Source organism: Sminthopsis crassicaudata, chromosome 3 (assembly GCF_048593235.1).
Source record: "Sminthopsis crassicaudata isolate SCR6 chromosome 3, ASM4859323v1, whole genome shotgun sequence".
NCBI lineage: Eukaryota > Metazoa > Chordata > Mammalia > Dasyuromorphia > Dasyuridae > Sminthopsis > Sminthopsis crassicaudata.
The window spans coordinates 459,309,462-459,315,461 of NC_133619.1; positions in this window are offsets into that span (position 1 = coordinate 459,309,462).

Genomic DNA, 6,000 nt, shown 5'->3' on the forward strand with positions numbered 1-6,000 from the left:
AACACCACTTAACATAAGGAAACCATTTCAATCCATTACGCAGAAAACTTTATGCCACTCTCACCTTCCAAAATGAGTAATTTCGTTCTTTCTTTCTTCTTCCCTCCTTTCCTCCCTCCTTGTCTTTCTTTTCTTTTCTCTCTTTCTTTCCTCCCTCCTCTCTCTCTCTCTCTCTCTCTCTCTCTCTCTCTCTCTCTCTCTCTCTCTCTCTCTCTCTCTCTCTCTCTCTCTCTCTCTCTTCTCTCTCTCTCTCTCTCTCTCTCTCTCTCTCTCTCTCTGTCTCTCTCTCTCTCCTTCTCTCCTCTCCTCTCTCCCTCTCTCTCTTTCTCTTTCTTTCTTTCTTTCTTTCTTTCTTTCTTTCTTTCTTTCTTTCTTTCTTTCTTTCTTTCTTTCTTTCTTTCTTTCTTTCTTTCTTTCTTTCTTTCTTTCTTTCTTTCTTTCTTTCTTTCTTTCTTTCTTTCTTTCTTTCTTTCTTTCTTTCTTTTCTTTCTCTTCTTTCTTTCTTTCTTGTCTTTCCTTCATTATTTCTTTCCTTCCTTCCTTCTTTCCTTCCTTTTTCTTTCTTTTCTTCCTTGTCTTTTCTTCATTATTTCTTTCCTTCCTTGTCTTTCCTTCTTTCTTCTTTCCTTTCTCTTTCCTCCCTCCCTCCCTTTCCTCCCTGCTTCCCTTTTTACCTTTTCCTTCATTTCTTCCTTCCTTCCTTCCTTCCTTTTTCTTTCCTTTCTTTTTTGTCTTTCCTTTGTTATTTCTTTCCTTCCTTCCTTTTTCTTTCCTTTCTTTTTTGTCTTTCCTTTGTTATTTCTTTCCTTCTTTCCTTCCTTTTTCTTTCCTTTCTTCCTTGTCTTTCCTTCATTATTTTTTTCTTCCTTGTCTTTCCTTCTTTCTTCTTTCCTTTCTCTTTCCTCCCTCCCTCCCTTTCCTCCTTGCTTCCCTTTTTCCCTTTTCCTTCCTTCCTTTCTTCCTTCCTTCCTTCCTTCCTTCCTTCCTTCCTTCCTTCCTTCCTTCCTTCCTTCCTTCCTTCCTTCCTTCCTTCCTTCCTTCCTTCCTTCCTCTTCCTATCTCAAGTAAAAAGAGTATGACCTGTGTTCAAATGGTTCTTAACCTCCTTAGCTCTATTCTATTTCTTACCCTTCTTTTCTTTGGGTATGAAAATTGATGAAATTTAGAAGTCAATTACTGTCTGTAATGTTATGATTTCTGAAATAAAATCATGAAAGGGGAATACATTGAACTTCTTTTGTAAAGAATAACTAATTGATCATTCTTCTGAAGAACTTCTGCAGAGGGCAGAAGGCTATTTTTAATATGCAGTTTTTGTTTGTTTTTGTTTTAGCAAACATTCATAGAGCTGCTCTTTGTGAAAGAACAAAAAATGGGACAAACTGTGGATTACAGGATATTTTTTCTCCAAATGAGGCAAAACATCATATGCTGTAACTACTGAACCTTCTCCTTACTCCTGGTATTGTTAATGGGACATTGTATCTCAAGGTGCCTATAGAAAGGTGATTGGAAAGAAATTTTAGCCTTTTTACATAGTGCATTTGAACAACAAATGTTACTTCAGTCATTAGACTTATCTCTGAGAAATGAAAAATCCAGCCTATGGCATATCAGATAAAAATATTCCTTAAATTACTATCCCAATACATAATTTGCCCCAGACACTCAGATCTGATTTACTACTTTACAATGTACAATTCTCTACTGTACAATGGTAATACAGCTTCTGTAAAAGCTGAATGGTTCTCCAGAATATATCTAGACAATAGATATACTGAGAAACAGAAAACGAGAGAGAGAATTCATGAAAGAAGTCTGTTTTCTTTACAATTGAGGAGGACTAAAATGATGCAGGGATGAGGATGAAGCCATATTTATAGATTAAATCAATTCTTGCCATTTCTGTCTTCTATTGAAAGATGCTATAGTGTAGTGGGAAAATTTGCTAAAATGTTAAACTTCTGCATCACACAGTCAGAGCTAAAAGGAATGTTAGGAATGATCTCATTTTTTACATGAGAGAAAACCAAGCCCCTGAGAAACCATAGGATTAGAAATTTGAAGCTGGAAGGAACTTAGATATCATTTCATCCAATCTCTTCATTTTTAAAATGCTGAAACTGAAATCTGGTGATGTGACTTACTGAAGGTCATATAGATCCGGTGTTCACAAGCTTTTATTGTCATAAGTCCTATACTCATGAGTCCTATAAGTGTCAACCCTGCTTCTTACTGGCTGTTTGACAGTGGATTAGTCAATTTAGTCTTTCTGAGTATCAGGTTCTTCACCTGTAAAATGGAAGGAAAAATTGTAAAGAACTTTATAATGTGAACTACCAGTTACTCTAGATAATGGAGAGTTGGTTTTTCATACTTCAGTAGATCAATAGTCAAGGAGCAAATATTTAGGGAGCATCCTGTGTCCCTGGAAAAGAGAGGCAGGATTTATGCCCTCAGAAAGCTTTACAAGTTATTTGGAGAGAGAAAACAATAGCTAGCATTTGTACAGTGTGTTAAAAATTTCAAGGTGCAGGAAGGTAAATATTTTTATTATTTGCATTTTGCATATAAGAAAACTGAAGTAGACAGAGGTTTAATGTCTTCATAGATTCATGTATGGGAAGCCAGATTTGAACTCTACTCTTCCTGACTATAGATATAGTGCTCTGTCTTTTGTGCCCATTAGCTATTCAATTATGATCCACATGAAACAAGTAAATAGCCCAAATTTTGAAGCCCTTTGCTTTTCTTAGAGTATTTCAGTGAAGTAGTTATTAAATGAACTTTTAGCTCTAATTTATATATGAAGAACCCATGATGAAGTGACTTTTCTGAGATCAACTGGTTTCCCTTATAATCCTCCACATTTTATTTCATTCATTTAGAAGAATGTCTAAGCTAGAACTTAATTTTTCCACATTCTGTATTACACCAAGTAACTTCTCCTCTATTACCCAACAAAAAGTGGAAGGTCTTCTTTGAACTCTCTGACACTTGTGCCACAAACAATTTCATAGTAAATGCCGGTTAAAAATCTTTTGAAAAAAATTAATCGTTTTCCTTGAAAAAAAATAAGAAAGTATATACCCTAATCAGCTGTTTGCAAAACATTGCCAGACAAATGGCATTCCTCCCTTAAATCAAGACGTGTTATTTGAAATCCTCCAAACTCATGTTAGACAAGCCAGTTAGAATCTTTAATGCATCTGACAGTTATAAAGATTGAAAGTACCTCATTATTTGGTGTTCAAATGATCTTCAAACAATGTTTTCTTCACCTCTCCTTGGTTTTCCTATACTCCTGAAAACACAACATCATTTATGGGTAATTTAAATGAGAATGTTATATAGTTCAATAGAAAGAAAAAGTCAGAAGTTCTGGATCTGACACAGCACCATCACTAACATTATTTGAACTAAGAAAATGATACTGTTCTTCAGACTTGCACTGCAGATATACATCTTTTAGTACTTTTAGTACTTTTTTTTTTAGTACTTTGTAATACTTTTAGTACCTTTTAGACTAAAAGGTGGGAATGAGACACAATGGAACACAGAAATATGGGAGAAAAATAATTTCTGTGATAATTCAGAAAGCATTCTTAGTCTCTTTATGAGGAAAGTTACTCTTCACCAAATAAGTTCACCAAATACTGGTCCATGGGTTATCAGAAAACTTATAATGCCTCATTCTCTTTAGGATTCCCTTTATTATGATCCTAACTGTTTATCTATTTCTTTTTTGCTATGCATATAACATTTGTTATACACATCTGGACATAAAGTTAATGAGTAAGAAGAAATTAAAAGTGAAAAACAACAATTAAAAAAACTCCACTAGACTTGGTGAAACTTAACTTGATAATTTTTCCCAAGAATGATTTTTCTGACCTTATCGTTGGAGATGCTAGAGGACTGCAAGAGCTGATAGGATTACTATATATGTTGGTAAAGTTAATTAGTTATAATTTATCTACAACCAACTGTTACTAGCCTTTCATTTCACAAAAGATGTGAAAGTGAAAGAAAATGTCTTTCATTTTAAGTATGGTTTTACTTAAGTAATTTTCCAAATGTGGTCCAAGTATTCCTGAGATCTATGAAACACTTTCAAGGAGTTTGAGGGATCAGAACTGTTTTCATAGTAACATTAAGATATTTTAATTTCTAATACAATAAGTATCATTAGATATAACTCACATAAACAGCTACTTTGTGGAAGAGTTCTCAATAATTTTTCAAGATATAAATAGGTTCTAAGATCAAAAAGTTTGAGATCTACTTAGTTCTAGAGGTAAAATTGCTTGAGTATCTGCAAAAACTGGCTAAAATCAATTTAAATTATAATATATATAAATATATATATATATATTAATATATATTAAATATATATATTAAAAATATAATTTGTTATAATAGAAAAAATGAAAACAAAACAAAACAGAGAGTTGGTCAAACTCTGATTTCCATCCCATCTCTGCCATTCATAGCTAATTTCTAACCCTAAGAAAACGATTTAATCTTCCTCTGCCTTTTTTCCAAGGAGACTTGGAAAATGGGAATAATAATATAAGTACCAGTCCTGTCTATTTAGGGGTGGGAGCTCTTAACTTAACCTCTCACTCTTAACTTAACCTCCCACTAATTGAATGTGGGAGTTCTTAACCTAGTATGTTTAATATAATAGTTCAATATAGTTGGTTTCCCTTGTAATCCTCCACATTTGATTTCATTCATTTACAAATATTATTCTGAAGAGTTTATAGGCTTCATCAGTTTTTTACAGATTGGTCCATGTCATAAAAGAGGGTAAGGACCTCCAATATTGTGGATAGAGTGTTGCACCTGGAATCAGAAATCTGATTTTGAATTCTGCCTCAGGTGCTTACTAGCTATATGTTCCTGAGATAAACCACTCTCAGACTCAGTTTTCTCAGCTATGAAACTGGGATGATAATAGCATTTTGCCCTTAATTATAACTAACCACATATTCTTAATGACCAACTGCTGAATTTATTAGGGTCTTTTATCTTACAACACATACAATGATTAACATCAAAGCAATCCTATAAACAAGTAGAAGAAATTAAACCATAGGAAAATGAATGCAGAAGCAGGGCTCCAATTTCTGGAAGGTTAAGGGGAGAAGAAAAATGCAGAATCTCATTCTTTGAAAAACTATTGCATGAAGTGAGAAAGAGACACAAATGTAGTCAGAAGGGAAGCCCATTATTTTATCTAGTATATAGAAGCAAAGACTGATAAGATCCAAAGAATTCTCCCTGGTTAGAGATAGAATTTCTCCCTGAGACAATGGTAGAACTGAATCTGCTGCAGGTTGTCATTAAGTGGCTCCAGATGAAAAGGTTAGAGTAATTTAGTTTTGATAGTGAAATCAATCATCACAGCCTTGGTGATGGAGAACAACTTGTAAATTGTTCTAAGGAATTTTCCTCTCTATCTCTTGTTAGTGATATAATTTTCTATTTCCATCTCTCTCTTGTAAAAGCTTTTATTTATTTTTCACTTTAATATTTTCCCCAGTAATATTCAAAACAATCTTTTTTTACATTTTTAAAAATGTTGAGTTCTGTTCTCTCCCTTATCCTCACCCACAATTTAGAAATCATTTGTGAAGTTATGAAAAACTTTTCCATAAAAGTCAAATTGTAAAACAAAAACATAGATCTCCTACCATAATGAAAATGAAAACCCTTAAGAAAAATTGAGTTTAAAAAATGGAGTGAAATAGAGAAAAAAGAGGATGCTTCAATCTGTATTCAGATACAAATAATTCTTTCTCTATGTATGGATAGAATTTTTCTGCATAAGCCTTCAGAGTAATCATGGATGATTGTATTATTGAGAATAATAAAGTCATTTACAGCTGATCATTCTAGAACATTGCTTTCACTTTGAATACAGTACATTTCTCTTTGCTTGAGTTCATAGAGGACTTTCCAGGTTGCTTTTCCCCTCAGAGCATCTTGCTCATT